The 19,782-nt window shown below is 37.9% G+C and overlaps 1 protein-coding gene across 2 annotated transcripts in view; it reads left to right on the top strand.

Moving 5' to 3' along the window:
- The window catches only part of LOC110259278 (uncharacterized), a 312,263-nt gene that overhangs the window by 210,613 nt on the left and 81,868 nt on the right, over positions 1 to 19,782 (top strand). Inside the window, exon 7 of one of the 2 annotated variants that reach the window (XM_085011443.1) lies at positions 16,350 to 16,515. The exons of the other annotated variant lie outside the window; for it this stretch is intronic. The gene's annotated coding sequence lies outside the window, so the exon portion shown is untranslated. Of the gene's footprint in view, positions 1 to 16,349; positions 16,516 to 19,782 lie in introns of those variants that run through there. 2 annotated transcript variants of the gene reach the window in all.

Here is a 19,782-nt window from a genome sequence, read left to right as displayed (position 1 = left end):
CCATTATCTGCTTCTCACACCTGAGTGAACCTGAATGCACAAGCAGAGCCACATTTCATGGAAAGCCTTTCAATGACCAGTCCTCAGCCAATCTCTGTGGGAACAACTGCCAGCCCAATATTAAGCTCATTTTTAATTTGATTAGATTTCTAATAAATAGTCATTTTACAAGAAGCCTTTCATTCTCACATAATAGACTTCTTTTTTCCCCTCATTCCTTCAAAGACTGTAGATGTTGTTTTGGGGTGTGCCAGTCAATTACTAGATACCAGTTAACACCGAGAGAAACATTCCTTAAATATGACAGATTTGAACATGATGTGGATTGGACTATTCACACATACTCTAAGTGTCATACAATATAGTTCTGGGTTCAAACATTTTGTGAAGGCTGTGATCATTTTAATAATTAAAAGGCTTTAATAATTTGAATTAATTATTAATTATGTATTAATAATTTAAACACATAATTTTAATAATTATGGCTTTCTTTTACATAATGATTTGGGATACCAAAATAATAAATCCATGTGTTAGAAGCTAGTTCTTGAATGTTCTCCCTATAGGCAGGAAAGGATAATTTGACAGTAGAGTCTTTGTGAAAGATTCAGAGACATATTTTCCATCACTTGCAATATCTTGAATGCTGTAATCTAGCTATATTTACTGGGGATTCATTTTGTTGTGTTGCTGACTGCTTCAAGAAGGACATAATGTTTCTTAAGGCAGAGTCACCACCATTTGGAAAGCTGTGTGGAGTAAAGTGAAGAAGCCCTGGTTTTTAAATAGATGAATCGAAGTTCTAGATATCATTTAGTCTCTGACCAGTTGGATGACATTGAGTAAGTTATCTCCTCTGTGGAAGGATGGAGTAGAATTAAATAATTTTCCATCCCTTTTAGCATGAATATTTTATAGGCAGGCAATTTTGTGCTCCATCCATTTTCTTTTTTATTTTTTTTCTTTTTTTTTCATTTTTTTTATTACTCAAATGAATTTATCACATCTGTAGTTGTATAATGATCATAACAATCTGATTTCACAGGATTTCCACCCCATAGCCCAGGCACATCCCCCCACCCCCCAAACTGTCTCCTCCGGAGACCATAAGTTTTTCAATGTCTGTGAGTCAGCATCTGTTCTGCAAAGAAGTTCCATCTGTCCTTTTTTCAGATTCCACATGTCAGTGAAAGCCTTTGATGTTGGTGTCTCATTGTATGGCTGACTTCACTTAGCATGATAAGTTCTAGGTCCAGACATGTTGCTAAAAATGCTGGTATTTCATTCTTTTTGATGACTGAGTAATATTCCATTGTGTGTATGTACCACATTGTCTGAATCCACTCCTCTGTCAATGGACATTTAGGTTGTTTCCATGTCTTGGCTATTGTAGATGGTGCTGCAATGAACATTGGAGTACATGTGTCTTTGGGAGTCATGGTTTTCTCTGGGTAGATGCCCAGGAGTGGGATTGCTGGATCAAATGGTAGTTCTATGTTTAGTTTTCTGAGGAATCTCCATACTGCTTTCCACAGTGGTTGCACCAATTTACAATCCCACCAACAGTGTAACAGTGTTCTTTTTTCTCCACACCCTCTCCAGCACTTATTGTTTGTAGACTTTTGGATGATGGCCATTCTGGCTGGTGTAAGGTGGTACCTCAGAGTGGTTTTGATTTGCATTTCTCTAATGATGAGTGATGCTGAACATCTTTTCATGTGTTTCTCGGCCATCTGTATGTCTTCTTTGGAGAACTGTCTGTTTAGATCTTCTGCCCATTTTTTGATGGGGTTGTTTGTTTTTTTGGTATGGAGCTGCAGAAGGTGTTTATAAATTTTGGAGATTAATCCCTTGTCAGTTGATTCATTCGCAAAGATTTTCTCCCATTCTGTGGGTTGTCTTTTTGTGCTGTTTAGGGTTTCCTTTGCTGTGCAGAAACTTTGAAGTTTGAGTAGGTCCCATTTGTTTATTTTTCTTTTTATTGTCAATACTCTGATAGGTGGATCTGAGAAGATGTTGCTGTCATTTATGTCAGAGAGTGTTTGGCCTATGCTTTCCTCTAGGAGTTTGATAGTGTCTGGTCTTATATCTAGGTCTTTAATACATTTGGAGTTTATTTTTGTGTATGGTTTTAGGGAGTGTTCTCATTTCATTCTTTTCCATGTGGCTGTCCAGTTTCCCCAGCACTACTTATTGAACAAGCTGTCTTCTTTCCATTGTATAGTCTTGCTCCTTTGTCATAGATTAGTTGGCTGTAAGTGCATGGGTTTAATTCTGGGCTTTCTATCCTGTTCCACTGATCTATATGTCTGTCTTTGTGCCAGTATCATGCAGTTTTGACGACTGTGTCTTTGTAGTATAGTCTGAAGTCTGGGAGCCTGATTCCTCCAGCTCCAATTTTCTTTTTCAGGCTGTCTTTGGCTATTCTGGGTCTTTTGTACTTCCAAACAAACTTTAATTCAAGTTCTGTGCAAAATGTCCTTGGTAATTTGATAGGGATTGCATTGAATCTGTAGATTGCCTTAGGTAGTATAGTCATTTTGATAATATTAACTCTTCCAATACACGAGCATGGTATATCTTTCCATCTCTTTGTGTCATCTTTAATTTCTTTCATCAGTGGCTTGTAGTTTTCAGAGTACAGGTCTTTTGTTTCTTTAGGTAGGTTTACTCCTAGGTATTTTATTCTTTGGGATGTGATGGTAAATGAGATTGCTTCCCTAATTTCCTTTTCTGCTTTTTCATTGTTAGTGTATAGAAATGCTATTGATTTCTGTGTATTGATTTTGTATCCTGCAACTTTGCCAAATTCGTGGATAAGCTCTAACAGTTTTCTGATAGGGTCTTTAGGATTCTCTAGGTATAGTATCATGTCATCTGCAGATAGTGATAGTTTTACTTCTTCCTTTCCAATTTGGATTCCTTTTATTTCTTTTTCTTCTTGGATGGCTGTGACTAGGACTTCCAAAACTATGTTGAAGAGTAGTGGCAAGAGCAGACATCCTTTTCTTGTTCCTGGTCTCAGCAGGAATTCTTTCAGCTTTTCACCATTGTGAATGATGTTAGCTGTGGGTTTGTCATAGACGGCCTTTATTATGTTGAGCTAGGTTCCTGCTATGCCCACTTTCTGAAGGGTTTTTCTCAGAAATGGGTGTTGGATTGTGTCAAAGGCTTTTTCCACATCTACTTAGAGAATCATATGGTTTTTATTCTTCAGTTTGTTCATGTGGTGTATCACACTGATGGATTTGCGGATATTGAAGAACCCTTGCCTCCCTGGGATACATCCGACTTGATCGTGATGTACAATCCTTTTAATGTATTGTTGGATGTGTTTGCTAGTGTTTTGTTGAGGATTTTTGCATTGATGTTCATCAGTGAAATTGGCCTGTAGTTTTCTTTTTTTGTGGAGTCTTTGTCTGGTTTTGGTATCAGGGTGATGGTGACCTCATAGAATGAGTTTCGGAGTATCCCTTCCTCTGCAACTTTTGGAAATAGTTTCAGAAGGAGAGGTGTTAGCTCTCCTCTAAATGTTTGGTATAATTTGCCTGTGAAGCCATCTGGTCCTGGTCTTTTGTTTGTTGGAAGTTTTTTAATCCAGAGTTTCAATTTCAGTTCTTGCGATGGGTCCATTCATCTTTTCCATTTCATCTTGGTTTAGTCTTGGAAGTGTGTACTTTTCTAAGAATTTGTCCATTTCTTCTAGGTTTTCCATTTTATTGGCATATAGTTACATATAGTAGTCTCTTATGATCCTTTGTATTTCTGTGATGTCCATTGTTACTTCTCCTTTTTCATTTCTAATTTTGTTGATCTGAGTCCTCTCTCTTTTTTTCTTGATAAGTCTGGCTAGGGGTTTATCAATTTTGTTGATCTTTTCAAAGAACCAGCTTTTTGTTTCATTGATCTTTTCTACGGTTTTCTTTGTTTCTATTTCATTGATTTCTGCTCTGATCTTTATGATTTTTTTCCTTCTACTAACTTTAGGTCTTGTCTGTTCTTCTCTCTCGAGCTGCTTCAGCTGTAAAGTTAGCTTGTTTATTTGGGTTTTTTCTTCTTTCCTGAGGTGGGCTTGCATTGCTATAAACTTTCCTCTTAGAACGGCTTTTGCTGCATCCCATAGGTTTTGGAGTGTCATATCTTTGTTGTCATTTGCTGCTAGGTATTTTTTAATTTCCTTTTTGATTTCTTCAGTGATCCATTGGTTGTTTAGTAGCATATTGTTGAGTCTCCACGTGTTTGTATTTTTTGCAGATTTTTTCTTGTTGTTGATTTCCAGTCGTATAGCATTGTGGTTGGAAAAGATGCTTGATATGATTTCAATTTTCTTAAAGTTACTGAGGTTCGATTTGTAGGCCAGGATGTGATCAATCTTAGAGAATGTTCCATGTGCACTTGAGAAGAATATGTATTCTGTTGCTTTTGGATGAAATGTCCTATAAATATCTATGAAGTCCATCTGGTTTAATGCTTCATTCAGGGCCTGTGTTTCCTTATTGATTTTCTGTCAGGATGATCTGTCCATTGCTGTAAGTGGGGTGTTAAAGTCCCCCACTATGATTGTGTTATTGTCAATTTCTCCTTTTAAGGTTGTTAGCAGTAGCCTTATATATTATGGTGAAACTGTGTTGGGTGCGTAGATATTTAAAATTGTTATATCATCTTCTTGGATTGATCCTTTGATCATTATGTAATGTCCTTCTTTGTCCCTGAAAATATTCTTCATTTTAAAGTCTATTTTTTCTGATATGAGTATTTCTACTCCAGCTTTCTTTTGATCCCTGTTTGCATGAAATATTTTCTTCCATCCTCTCACTTTCAATTTGTGTGTGTCCCTAGGAGTGAAGTGGGTCTCTTGAAGACAGCATATATATGGGTCTTGTTTTTGTATCCATTCATCCAGTCTATGTCTTTTGGTTGGGGCGTTTAGTCCATTCACATTTAAGGTAATTATTGATATGTATGTTCTTATTGCCATTTTATTAATTACTTTGGATATGTTTTTGCTGCTCTTTTTCCTTTCCTTCTTCTCTTATTCTTTTCTGCCTATAGAAGTTCCTTTAGTATTTGTTGTAAGGCTGGTTTAGTGTTGCTGAATTCTCTCAGCTTTTGCTTATCTGTGAAAGTTTTGATTTCTCCTTCAAATCTGAACAAGAACCTTGCTGGGTAGAGTAATCTTGGTTGGAGGCTTTTTTCTTTCATCACGTTGAGTATATCATGCCACTCCCTTCTGGCCTGCGGAGTTTCTGTTGAAAAATCTGCTGATAGCCTTATCGGGGTTCCCTTGTATGTTATTTGTTTCTTTTTCCTAGCTGCTTTCAAGATTTTCTCTTTGTCTTTAATTTTGGTCAGTTTGATTAGTATGTGTCTTGGGGTGTTCCTCCTTGGGTTTATTTTGTATGGTACTCGTTGTGCTTCCTGGATTTGAGTGAGTGATTCCTTCCCCATGTTAGGGAAGCTTTTGGCTATTATCTCTTGGAATATTTTTTCTGTCTCCTTCTCTCTCTCTTCTCCTTCTGGCACCCCTATAATACGGATGTTGGTACATTTAACGTTGTCCCAGAGTTCTCTGAGACTCTCTTCATTTGTTTTCAATCTTCTTTCTCTTTTCTGTTCTGCATCCGTAATTTCCACTTATCTGTCCTCCACCTCACTTATTCATTCTTCTGCCTCCTGTATTCTGCTGTTAGCTGCTTCTAGTGAATTTTTTATTTCAGTTATTGTATTTTGCATCTCTTCTTGTTTAAGTTTTATATCTTGTATCTCTTTGGTCAGTGTTTCCTGTAAGTTATCCATCTTTGCCTCCAGTTTATTTCCAATGTCTTGCATCATCTTCAGCATCAACAGTCTAAACTCTTTTTCCTGGAGGCCGAGACTCTCCTCCTGGCTTAGCTGTTTTTCTGGGGTTTTTCCTTTCTCCCTCATCTGAGTTATAGTTCTCTGTCTTTTCATTTTTTTAGGTTTTTGGTGTGGTGACCTTCTTACAGATAATAGAGTTGTAGCCTCTCTTACTTCTGTTGTCTGCCCCCCTGTGGTTGAAGTCGGTATGGGGGCTTGGTGTAGGCTTCCTTGATGGAAGGGGCTGATGCCTGCCCCCTGGTAGGAGGGGCCGATTCTAATCCCTCTGGTGGGTGGGGCTTAGTCTCTGGATGGGATTAGAGCTGGCTGTGTGCCTGAGGGGTCTTTAGGTAGCCTGTTTATTGAGGGGTGGGGCTGTGATCCCACCTGGGTTGTTGTTTGCCCTGGGGCTTCTCAGCGGCTGGCTGACCGGTGGGGCCAGATTTTCCCAAAATGGCCACCTCCAGAGAAAGGCAGGCTGCTGAATATTCCCGAGAGCTTTGCTTTCAATGTCCTTCCCTCACAACAAGCCACATTCACCCCTGTTTTCCCAGGATGTCCTCCAAGAACTGTGGTCAGGTTTGACCCAGATTCCCTTGGAGAATTTGCTTTGCCCTCGGACTCAGTGCACGTGAAAGTCTGTGTGCGCCTTTTAAGAATGGGGTCTCCATTTCCCCCAGTCCCATGGAGCTCTTCCGCACAAGCCCCACTGGCCTTTAGTGCCAGATGCTCCGGGGCTCTTTCTCCCTGTGCCAGATCCCCACATGTGAGAGTTTGATGTTTGGCTCAGAACTCTCACTCCTGTAGGTGAGTCTCTGTGAACCAGTTAGTTTCCATTCTGTGGGTCTTCCCACCCAGGTGGTATGGGATTGTTTACATCGTGAAATCACCCCTCCTACCTCTTGATGTGGCCTCCTCTTTTTCTTCTGGAGTAGGGTATCTTTTTTAAGGTTTCTCCGGTCCATTTTGGTGAAGTGTGCTCAGTCTTTAGTTGTGAATTTTGTTGTTCCTCCATCCATTTTCAAGAGATGTTTAGATTTTTTACTTTGGTCATTAATATGATATCCATTGGGAAAACATTTATGAGCATCCTGAGTTCAAAAGCAATTAAGTGATGAGCTAATCATAAATTGGGACTCCATACCTGTGCTTAAGATAATCTTCCTAGAACTTTCTGTATTTTATACCTTACGCATCCTACAGTCTCTAACTTGGGATCTCCCAACTAAGGAAAAGCTTAGGTCTGCAGAGAAGATGTAATTGTCTTGAGTTGTTGCCTCATAATAGCAGTTGAGAATAAGGGGGGAAAAAAGAATGCATCTCCAAGGTATGCAAACCTTTGAAAGACTGGTTCTACATAATAGAGAAATGTGGGCCATTGCCAAGCCCATGCCACAAAAAGGTTTTGAGCGGTGGAGTCATATGTCAATGGGAAAATTTAAGTGGATTCAAATGGAGGAGGTCCTAGATCAGGGAAAACACTGAAGTCATTGTTGCAAGGTAATATGGACTTCTGCATGGTGGTTTCAGTGGGAGCAGAAAGAAACCACATGAGGTGAAAAAAGAGGACTGATCAGGAGGAAATGGTACATGACCAAACATGGAGAAATGAGCTAGAGGCACTTGAGATTTAAAACACGTTACTTGGAAAATGATGGCACCATCAGAATTTGGGAGTCAAATGGAAGCATTTTAAGTTTACATTGTTGGTGGGCTATCCAGCTGAAACTGTGAAGAAGTGTATAGGAGCTTTGAGCTGGAGATGATGATTTTTAAGGTCATTCAGCAGAGAGGATAATTGAAGGTGTGTGATGTGAGTGTATGAGGTTATGAAACGCAGAAGAACGAACAGAGGAAGGATGAAGACATGGCTGCAGACAAGTCTGCCATGGGGTGACGGAGGGGCGAAACAGAAGAATAGGGATAAATAGCAGAGGGTCTTTGAGTATCAGGGACATTTTTGGAGGAAAGAATTTTACAAAGGGAATGATAAACTATGCTAAATGCTGTGGAGGTGTAGCAGATGAAGAGGAAGCATAAAGCACCATTCATGCGTGTTGAGAGGGCACCATCAATGTTGGAGAAGTTGAGAGGCCAGTTTTCAAGGGTAAAGAAGAGAGTGGGTGATGTGTGGGAAGTGAGGTCCACATTCTTCATTTGGAAACCTAAAGTCATAAAAAAGAGAGACTGCTATCCTAAAAGGAAAACACTGTTAAAGACAAAAATGTTTTATGTGGAGAGAGTTAATTTAATTTGCATTTGTATGGCTATTAGATTTTTTTCTGTGGCATACCTTTCCTTTGCAGAATTACCTCCCTTTTAGCCTCTGTCCATATGGTGTGGCAGTAGATAATTCCTTCTCTTCTTTTCTTCTACTCCAGGATCTCCATGTGGTTCAGACCTAGTCCATAACAGCGTTCTATCTTTTGGCCGAAGGTATTGGTTCAGAGGGCAGCGCAGGACTCCAGCCAGGAGATTAAGAGCTCTCCCTGGGACTTTTTCCACACTCATTAGGAAAGAGGAATTTTTTTCCTCTAGTTCAAAGGGCAGTGAGAGTGTCTGGAAAGGAAAGACTCAGAAGCAATTGGAACACATACACATACAGAGGAGAGAAGGGGCAGAGAGAGAGGGAGACAGGGACAGAGAGAGAGAGAGAGAGAGGAAGGTACTGGAGACTGAGCTTGACTATTGGGACTGCATTTTTGGATCCAGTTGTAAGTGTAACTCTGAATTTAAACCAATAGTAGTGAGAGGTGAAAGAGATGAAAGAGAACCATCAGAGTAAAGAATAAAAGACCAAAAATCTGGCAAAAGAAGGATCTGTTGATGAAACTAAGTCTTGGGGGAGCTCTAGCAGATGAAGTGGAGGGATTTGCCTTCTGTAGAACCTGCATCATTGTTCCTCTGATGTTAAAGAAAGAGAAAAGGAGAGTACTAGAGAAACAGAGAAATGTTGGGGTGGGGAGAAGCAGAATTGAGGAAATTGGCATTAAATGGCTAAGATCACCTTTAAACAACAGGGAAAAAGGTCATCAATCATTTTACACATGAGTAACTTGTTAACTTTTTTCTTTAACTGTTAACGAGAAGCTGCTTTCATAAAGATGTTATGTTACGATTGGGTTCTATAGTTGATTGAATATAAATAGTGTAGGGAGATATGTAGATGCGCATTATTACATTTGGAGCGGGTAAGCAATGAGATCCTGCTGATTAGCACAGGGAGCTATATTTAATCACTTGTGATGGAATGTGATGGAGGATAATGTGAAAAAAAGAATGTATATAAATGTATAACTGGGTCACTTTGCTATACAGCAGAAATGGACAGAACATTGTAAATCAACTATAATAAAAAGTTAAAACAAAAAATAGTATAGGAAGATATGAAAAGTAGTAGATGTTATGGAAAACCCTTGGAATGTGTCACATACACATATCCCTTAGGGACGTGGGTACACTGTCCTTATTCCTTCCTTGAGAATACTTACAGTGTCCTAGCCACAGGGATTACAGTTTGAGTAAGATAGATATGGTCTCTGCCGTCACAGTAGTGAAAAAATGATGAAAAGATTAAGAAGGGACCAATTATTTCAGGAGTTCGAAGTCTTGTATCTGTTTTACTAACTGTGGAAGTTATTACAAGAACATTATTTATTGAGGAGTTGTCAAAACAAAATCAGCTGTGCTTATTTTTATTGAAATCGGAAAGTTGATTATGTCCAACAAGCTTGACAATTTATGTGGACAAACTTTTGGAGAAAAGTCAATCTTTTAAAATAGTATGCTCAGCTAGACTGCATCTAGTTTTCTTTCATTTAATTGAATATCAATAAATATATTTCAGCACATACCATTTCTCTTGCTACCTTCTCTTCACCTGACAAGTTCATTAAGCAAAAGCCATTGTGTGTGTGTGTGTGTGTGTGTGTGTGTGTGTGCGCGCGCGCGTGCTTGCCTGTGTGACAGACAAAGGGACTTAAATTATTTGCAGCAATTCCTTTATTCTCATGAAAGGTTTTGGCACAAGGGAGCTATTCAGTGTGTGCATTGAGTTGGAAGGGACATCACTCCCTGTAGAGGTTGTACAAACTAATGCACCAAACAACAAACTAGCAGTGGGGATATCATGGAGAATTTGAAAGGAAAATATTTCACATCGAATGCCCTGTCATGTTAAAGAGTCTACTGCTCCCTGTAGAGTTTAAATATCAATGATGGCTGGCATAACAGGTTTTACACAAGCATTGCCCAATATATTCAGTTTGGTCTGCTTATATAAAAATCTACAACTGATCCATTCATAACTTTGGTTCAGTTCAAGCAAAGCTCCACCTGTCTCTTAGTGACCTTCGAATCGCAACCATCATACAATTTATTTCCTCCTTGGTGAATTTTTTTTTTTTTTGCTTTTTAGGGCTGCACCCACTGCATATGGAGGTTCCCAGGCTAGGGGTCAAATCAAAACTACAGCTGCTGGCCCACGCCACAGGCACACCAATTCGGGATCCGAGCCACATCTGCAACCTATGCTATAGCTCACAGCAACGCCAGATCCTTAATCCACAGAGCGAGGCCTAGGATCAAACCCGCAACATCATGGTTCCTCATGGGATTTGTTTCTGCTGCACCATGGCGGAACTCCTGCCCAGTGATTTTTCAAGTCACAGTCATACTCAAGGCTCTCCCTCTTCTCTCATTTGCTTTCCATTAAATTCACCTGTTTTTTAGTAGTTGGAAAAAAAAAGTTGGCATGAGTTATCTTCTTACTCATCTGTGATTTTATTATATTTCTGTTTTGTAGAAAACGGAGGAAAAAATAACTGGACAAAATATATTGTAAATCATGTCAAATCTCTTTGTAAACTTAGCAACCAATGTCTATACTCCTAGGCTAATGCTTTTTCCAAATAATCACTGGTTTTCATCTGTCAATAGAAAGCTGGCTTTGCTCAATAGAAAGAATGCTTGAATTGGGGGAAAGAAACTTGGCTTTAGTTTCACCTATTACAAGTATATGCCTAGCTTTGACTTTTCATTTAACCTTTCCGAAACGTTTAATTTTATAAAACGAGATGAATAGTGTGACTATATTCCATACAGATGGCCTTTAGAGTGAAATGATATAAATTATTTCAAAATACGACATACATTTGTGTGGTACTGTGAAAGTAAAAATAATGACCGTGGAGATAAATTCCCATACCATTGGTTTTGCACATTTGTCATTTTATGTTTTAGAGTGATATTGCCTAGCATGGAAATTAATATGTTTCAGTATTACATTAGAAAGAAAAAATTCTATTTTATCTTTCTCATCAAGGGCAGTCCATCCTTTTGTTCATTAGTGAACAATTCTTTTAAGATTCTTTTAAAATTTATGATCCTTTCATGCATTGTACACATTCATATTATAGGTCTGTTATTCACCGCAAGGAATCTTACAATTCAAATAGATACGGAATGAACTATTCAAAAAATGGGCCTTTTTAATAAACTATTCTATTTTTTCCTTTATTGTCTTATTTAGAGAGTTGATATGTATCAGTAGAAGAAGATACCACCTGGCTCCATGTTTATCTGATAGTTTTTTTGAACAAATTTCTCTTTTCCTAGATCATTTAATTATTCTTTTGCCTTACCTTGAATTATTTGATCCAGAGTGTTTTATGACCTTTTGATAGTACTTTAGTTTTCAGTTTCTGGGATGTAAATTTTAAGTGACCTAATATCTTTACAAATAAAGTCTTGAATATAAATTGTGTGAGTATTGAAAAATAAAGAATGATTAGAGACTTCTAACGTCTTGCGCTAAAATAGTGGTGAATCTGAAAGAATAGAAGTCCTGAGATCGCTAACATCAGAGTAGACTTCTAATGCTGTGCAGGGTGGGATGCAGGTTGACTTGGTGACAGTCAAGCTTGAAAGACAGCATAGTCTATGTCCATGGGGTTCCATTGGGCATCACATTGCCTTAAAAATCTCACTTTCTTTGAGTTGAGGAGTCTCTAATTTTGCTCTTTGTTACCACAATACTTTAAAGTGCAAATAGGTGGGGTTTAATGTAGAATGGAGGGGTGGAGGGTCTTGCAACTAATAAACATTCATTAATATTCTACTTTAAGTAGCTCTCACTTTTAATGCTTTTTTATAAGCCTAATATGATTTTATGTACAAATGAGTAAGAAGCTTATGTGGTGGGCTTCACTTGAAGAAATCTCATCAAAGGGCTCAGTTTAGAAAGACTAATTAGGAGTTCTGGTTGTGGCTCAGCAGAAACAAACCCAACTACTATCCATGAGAATATGCTTCACTCAGTGGGTTAAGGATCCAGCGTTGCTGTGAACTGTGGTGCAGGTTACAGACATGGCTCAGATCCTGAATTGCTGTAGCTGTGGCATAGGCTGGCAGCTGCAGTTCTGATTCGGCCCCTGGCTTGGGAACTTCGATATGCTGCAGGTGTGGCCCTAAAAAGAAAAAAAAAAAAAGAAAAAAAAGAAAGACTAATTATTCTCAGTGTTGGTAATGAAGTAAGACACTTGACACTCTCATATACTGATGGTAAGAGTGTACATCACTCAATCCGACTTTCAAAACTCTTTGCCAGTATCTAATCAAGTTTAATATTTACATACTCTATAACCAGACATTTCCACTACTAGAGATATACCTGACAGTAATGCATATGTATGTGCACCAACAATATATATGAGAATATTCGTATTAACATGATTATTAATAGCACCAAACTAGAAATCCAAATTCTCATTAGCAATAGACTGGATACAGAAATTATGATATATTCATCTAATGATATGGAATGTATAATGAGGCATAATAATGAAGAATAATGTGGTTTCTATATGCTGCTACATGATGACTATCACAAATGTAATTTTGAGTGAAAGAAGTTAGGTGAAAAAGTAAATCATGAATGAGTCCTTGGCATTTTAAAAGCAGATAGAGCCGGGGGCCTCGTTAGTGCAGTAGGTAGCGCATCGATCTCATAAAAGTAGACAAAACTACTTGTCTATGACGATAGAAGCCAGAAAATAATTACTTTTGGTGAAGAGGGAAGGTTAGAGTTGGGAGGAGCAATAGGGGGGCTTCATGGATGCTGGTACTGTTTTATCTCTTGCTCTAGGTGGCAATTACACAGGCATATTCACTTGGTGATAATTCACTGAACTGTACAATTATGATTTGGTCACATTTCTGTGTGTATATGTTATACTTCAAGAAAAATGTGAAAATAAAAAATGTTATTCAGTCAAGAGTCAACCAAAGCATCAATCAAACATGAGAGTAGAATAAAGATCCTTTGCAAAAGTCATGCACAGCATTTTTTTTCCAACTTTATTGAGATAAAATTGATGTATAATATTACATTAATTTTAAAGTATACATGTGATGATTTTATACATGTGGATATTGTGAATGATTAATACATGGGGTTAATTAACACCTCCATCACCTCATGTAATTACTATTTTGTGTGTGTGTGTGTGGTGAGAGCTCTTTCTAGGGAATTTTCAAGTGTGTAATACCATACTATTAACTATAGTCACCATGCTATGCATTAGATCCCCAGAACTCATTTATCTTTTAACTGGAAGTTTGCACTCTTTTCCATTGTATCCTCATTTTCCCCACCCTGTAACCCCTGGAAACCATCATTCTATTCTCTGCTTCTGTGAGAGTAAGAAACATATAAGAAAGCACATTTAAGTGAGATCATGCAGTATTTTTTGCTCTCTGTCTTATTTCACTTAGCATAATGCTGTTTATCTATGTTGTGGCAAATGGCAAGATTTCCTTCTTTCTCATGGTTGACTAGTATTCCATTGTGCGTGAAATAAACACACACACACACACACACACACACACACACACACCCCTTCTTTAGCCATTCATCCATCAGTGGATAGGTAGGTTGTTTCCATATCTTGGCTACTGAGCATGAGAGTGCATATACTTCTTTGAGATTCTTATTTCACCTCCTTTGGGTATATATCTAGATGTGGGGTTCTATTTTTAATTTTTTGAGGCACCTTGAAAACTGTTTTCCATACTGGCTGTACCAGTTTACATTCTTATCAACACACAACATTTTAAAAGAAACCACTTGTATATGTACCTAGAAAAATAAAGATGTAAAAGAAAGTCATGCAGATTTAAGACCTGAGAAGAAAGAGTGGTTTAGGAAAATAATAAAGGGAAGTTAAGCCTGGTAATCATACAGCAAACTTATAACAGTCCTACCAAGGGTAAGAAAACAAGAACTTCAGGCGAGTATTTAAGAGATTTGATATTATCCCAGAGAAATGGAAGAACTTAAGAATTCAATAAAGCCAAACGGTACCAGAAAATAATAAAGGCCGCTAGAAATATCAAGATAAATAAAAGGCACTATAAGAAAGAAAATACAACCAGAGAATACTTCTTGGCTCTACCATGAACAATATTTACACAGTAATAATAGTATAAAACCTGTTTATTATTGTCCAAATCTCAAGACTTAAATCTGGTTTCAGAGCTGACTTCAAATATTAGTAATTTTGCCATTGTAAAAATAAAATTACCGTGACAGAAGCTCAGAGGCAAAAGTGTGCCTTGGAGACGGAGTGAAAAGACTGGTGGAGACGCGGACACTTCATCTTGAAAAGTGCAGTGACAGAAGGTGCTGGCCGTAGTTGCTTGGTCAGGGTTGAAATGGAGTGCGTTATTCAAAGCCAGAGGTGAATGGGAAAATGGGCTGAAATGAGCAAAATCTTCTTTTATCCTATCATAAGTCAGATAGCAATGCCAGACATTAATGAATCAAGAAATAGTAGAGTGAGAAAATTATAAGAAATGCGAAGGTCTCATGGAGAGCTAAAGAAAAGCAATTACAAGTGAAAAGAGGTTTCTTCTGGAAAGTAGGGCTGGGAGTGGGAGGTGGGTATGGGGTGGGGGACACCTTATTTTCCTTACAAGCCTTTCTGTGCTATTTTGCTTTTGCAATGAAGGGCATGTATTTTTCTTAAAAAAATTAAATAAATTTTAATCGTTCCTCCATATCACTTTATATTAATAAAATTTTGTTTATAATTTGTCAAATTACATCTATGTAAAAATATGTCAGTTTTCTATTATTGGCACAACTAGTTACCATAAACTTAGTGGTTTAAGAAACAAAACTTGATTATCTTACAGTTTTGCGCTTCTGAAGTCTAACACTGATCTCATTGGGCTGAAATCAAGGTGGTACTAAGGTAGTGATCCTTTCTGAAAGTTTTTAGGGAGAATCTATTTCTTCACTTTTCCAGTTCCTTGAGGCTGTCCACATTCCTTGGCTCATGGACCCTTAATTCATCTTCAAAGCAATCAGTATCACATCTCTCTGATCCTTCTTCCATCACCTCATCTCTCTTTCTCCACCCCCTTCCCCGTCCTCTCATTGACCACGGCCAGAAAAATTCTCTTTATTTTTAAGGGTTCTTGTGATTAGATTGGGTCCACCCGGATAATCCATGCTACTCTCCTTATCTCCAGGTTTCTTGTGTTAATCAATCTGTAAAATCTTTTTTGCTCTGTAAAATAACAAATTCATAGGTTCTGGGAATTAGGATATGGGCATCTTTGGGGCCATTATTCTTCACACACAAAAAATAAAATTCAGCTGTACCAAAAGTTATCCACAATTCTACCATAGTAGTATATACTCAGAAAAAAATGTATTAAACTTCTAATTACAAAATTAAGGTCGTAACCTTGTGGTAAACCTCTTTCCATTATTTCTCCAGGAAAGAGAGGTCTGCCTGTGCTTCTCACGAGCTTTTGTCTTGTATCCATTTAGGATATTTTCTCCAGATGTCTCTCAGGGGAGGAGGATAGATAAACAAATACATTGGGTGTGAGGAGGCAGGGAGTGAGTGGTCAGTTTTTATGGAGTGAGACTAAGAGTAGAAATAGAGTTTGGAATTAATCTGTCCCCACAAATACATTTGGTGTGAGGAGGCAGAGAGTGAGTGGTCAGTTTTTATGGAGTGAGACTAAGAGTAGAAATAGAGTTTGGAATTAATATGCAGCCTTTAGATGCTATGGTCTGCCTTGGACACTGTACAAGCTATCACCATAGAGAGGGTCCTGGAAGGCGTGGTAAGATCTCAGTGGTTCTCAGAGGAACTCTGAGGTTGAACCACTGTCAGTGTCCTTGAACCCATTCAGAGATGAGTGTCCAATCAGTGGCACCCAGAACTAACTACAGGCTGCAGAGGATGGATTACAAATATGTTAGGTATTTGGGCTAAGAATGCCAACTACCTCTTGGTTCTATGTTATGTGCTTTTAGAATTCTCAAATAGTCTTATGAAGTGAAAAGACAGATACCATGATATTTAAGCATTAGTTTCTTATCAGTTAGGTGTGGAGGGTACAACAACAGGATAAATATAATATGCAGAAATAAAGAAATGTGACAATTTGTACACCTCCTTGCCATACACTAAAATACATGTCCCTTCCATCAGGTGTGTATTGGTTCAACATAAGTGGCTGCTCCAGGCTTTGAACATCTTCAGTGAAACTTTGTTGTGAGAAATTCTTCCTTCACCTCTCTGTTAAAGTATGGAAACCCCAAATGAATTGGTGGAAAGCTCAGAAGACAACTCTTCTGACAGGAGCCACTATTTCAAGGTACAGAACTGAGTTTTAAATGTAGTTTTGTGTTACTACTCCAGAATGTACTAGATTCATAACACTGGACCACTGGGCTTTTTTTTTTTTTAATCTGTGACTCTCAAACTTTTCTATAGAATGGAAAGTGCAAATGGTCTTTCCAAAGCTGCTGTGTTTAATGGGATAGCATCTGAGATTCCTTATTGCTTTGTTCATGACATGTTAAATGTAATTTGATCAGTTTTAGCTAAACTGTGACTCAGATTTTCTAACACCATATGTCTATCCCTACATGCAGGAGGAAAATTAATATTTTATTGAGGGAACCTATTTTATCTTGGGCGCTTTGTGAGATATGAGTGGAATACAAAATGAATACGATTCATTATCTTTTCTCAGGGTACTTTAAACTGTAGTTGAAAATACAGGCTATAAATAAGTAAAATCGAAGAGTGCAGTATTTAAAAATCAATATGAGACACTGTAAAAGGGTGACATGTGACCTAGTGAGGCACACATGCCGTAGATGGTTTCCAGTGTTATCAACTGCATTAATAGTAATGACTCATGAGGAAAAAGAAGGTGGCCCTAAAAGAAGAGAGGGTACATCTTCCTCTACCTTCTGAGGGTATTGAAGACAAATCTGTTTAAACAGTTTGAATTACTATGTCTTCCAAATACTTATCTAAGCCAAGGAAATAACTTTATTTTAAACCTTTGATTCTTACTCAGTAGAAGCTTAATTAGGCAAAATGTTTAAGCAATGAGGTGCTAATTGGATTATCTTGTCCAGAGAGGGTTAAGTTAAATAATCATTTCCACGTCAGCCCTTTGCTAAAATTCCTTTTAAAAGGTTCACATTCATTTTCCTGCCTTAAGCAATAGGACATTGTTAAAAATACTGGACTCTGGTGGCAAGATGTTATAGGACATCTTGGAGTTGCCAAAAGGGTAAAATATTAAAACGGGCAGTCAAGGGTCCAAAAACAATTTAAGCACACTTTTATGGGGCTGCTAGCTTCATACACAAGATTTTTTTTTTTCTATTTGTTTTGTTTTTATTGTCTTGGGTTTTTTGGTGATTAGCCTTTCTCTGAAAGCAGAGTAAGCAAAATTTTCCATTTTGAGAGAGCCTTGGGTACCTGGTTTCCTATAAATCAGGATTTTCCTCCATCTGCTAGGTAAGATATCTGTGCAGTATACCAACTCTAAGTTTCAGTTCCCCTGGTAGAGATTAACACCTCAGCAGGAGCATGTGTTAAGAAATCACTCTGCTTCTGACTCTCAGGCAGAGAGTAAAGCTTCACAGTTAGTGTCTCTATGACCATTCTCTCCTCTCCATGATAATAGTGAGCCCTGGTGAAGTCCGAGTGAGCTATGTCCTAGGTGTATGTTGTGTTTGTAACTTGGGAATGTGTGGCTGGTTCCCACTTCCTCTTTGGATTAATTGATATTGACCGATTCACTTTGGAGTTAAGGAACCTTTTTGGAAAGAAGGAATTCAAACAGGGTCAACCTGGAATGCAGACCCACACAGGCATGACTCATTGAATGAAAGCCTCCTGAAGGAAGCCAGGTTGCCATGGTGGGCTGTAGGGCCAGTGGGAAAGAGTCAACCCTGAATAAAAATAAGCTGAACTCAGCCACAGGGCTTGAGGGTGAGAAGAAGATAGTGGTATGGGGTAAAATATGGTGAATGTAACTCAATCATTTGCAAACTTTTGGTAGAGAATGTTGTACATGTTGAATAACAAAAAAGTGCTCCTAATTTTATCCTCCTTATCACTCCCCAAGAACAATAGTGTTTGCTTATTCAACTCTTTCTGCTTTAACCAGATTTGTTCTTTTTTTTTTTTAATTATGTTTTTATTTTTATTTTTTTAAATTGAATTATAGTTGATTCACAGAGTTTCATGTAAGCAGCAAAGTGATACAGCCTTTCCCCTTTGGTAACCATAAGTTTGTTTTCCATGTCTGTGAATCTATTTCTGTTTTGTAAATATGCTCAATTGTATCATACGTTTTTAGATTCCACATATAAGTGCTATCATGTCATTTGTCTTTCTCTGTCTGACTTACTTCCCTTAGTATGGTAATCTCTATGTCTATCCATGTTGATTGCTACAAATGGCATTATTTCATTCTTTTTTATGGCTGAGTATATATCACATCTTCTTTATCCATTCATCTGTTGATGGGCATTTAGGATATTTCTGTTAGACTTGTTCTTAAGATTTGTGATTCAGAATCTTGAGAATATATAGAAATGTATGGTTGGCTAGACCAGGAGACTGATATTGTGTTTAAGGCGGACAGCTTTAGATATGAAAGAATTGGAGGATATGGGGTATGGGAAGGTGATATTAAGGGAAAGAGAGGATTCAGATCTTGTGGGGCTGGGATCATCTTTAAGAGAAAGAATTCAAATTTATAAAAACAAAATTTGATGTGAATGTACATTTCTAAAGAGAAAATAAATCACAATACATTGCAAATATTAAAGAGCTGTCAAATATCACAAATAAAATTAAATATGTAATACTTTAATTATTGTATGTAGGTTTATTTTGAACTGGATGTTTGTGACCCCTTACCCTCCAATGTGTTGAAGCTGTAACAGCCCTTGATGTGATGGTATTTGGAGATGGAGCCTTTGGGAGGTAATTAAGGTTAAATGAGGTCTTGAGGGTGAAGTCCTCATAGTGAGATAAGTGCCTTTATAAGAAGAGACCAGAAAGCTCATAATCTCTCTCCAGCATATGAACAAAGAGGAAAAAGTAGGATATAGTATTTTTATCATTGCAAATGCCATATTATTAAATATTTCCCTCAAAGGAGAGGATTTTTCTGTTCCCACTGCTTAACAATTTTACATTTTGGATGATTTGAAGAATTTTCCAAGACTAGGTTCTGCCTTTCCCATTTCAAACCTGGTTTCTCATCCATCACCTACACAGTTCTGGTGCCAAGGGCTATAGGACAGATTCACTTATTAATGTTACCTCTGCTCCATGCCTCTGTGTTTATGATGCTAGGTGAGTTGGTACAGTGGGCGGTGGGAATATTCCTGAAAGCCACTGAAATGCAGGAAAGTTACTGATAGCTGTAAGCCACATAAATATGTTCCACTCAAACTGAATGTGTCTTAAGTTTACCTCCTCCTTAGATTCCCAAAATGTAGTTAGTCCATTGTCAACCAACATGAGGCAAGTGTGATAGAAGAAGTTAGGGTGCAAAGAGACAGTGACCTTGAAGTATGTTCACTTAAAATATATCTTTCCAAGT

This window comes from Sus scrofa, chromosome 2 (genome assembly GCF_054392235.1).
Source record: "Sus scrofa isolate SSC_HxYL_T2T_F1_AM1 chromosome 2, Sscrofa_HxYL_maternal_Yorkshire_Landrace_v2.0, whole genome shotgun sequence".
NCBI lineage: Eukaryota > Metazoa > Chordata > Mammalia > Artiodactyla > Suidae > Sus > Sus scrofa.
Note: the sequence above shows the minus strand (reverse complement) of the source record. Positions and strands in the feature narration are given on the sequence as shown.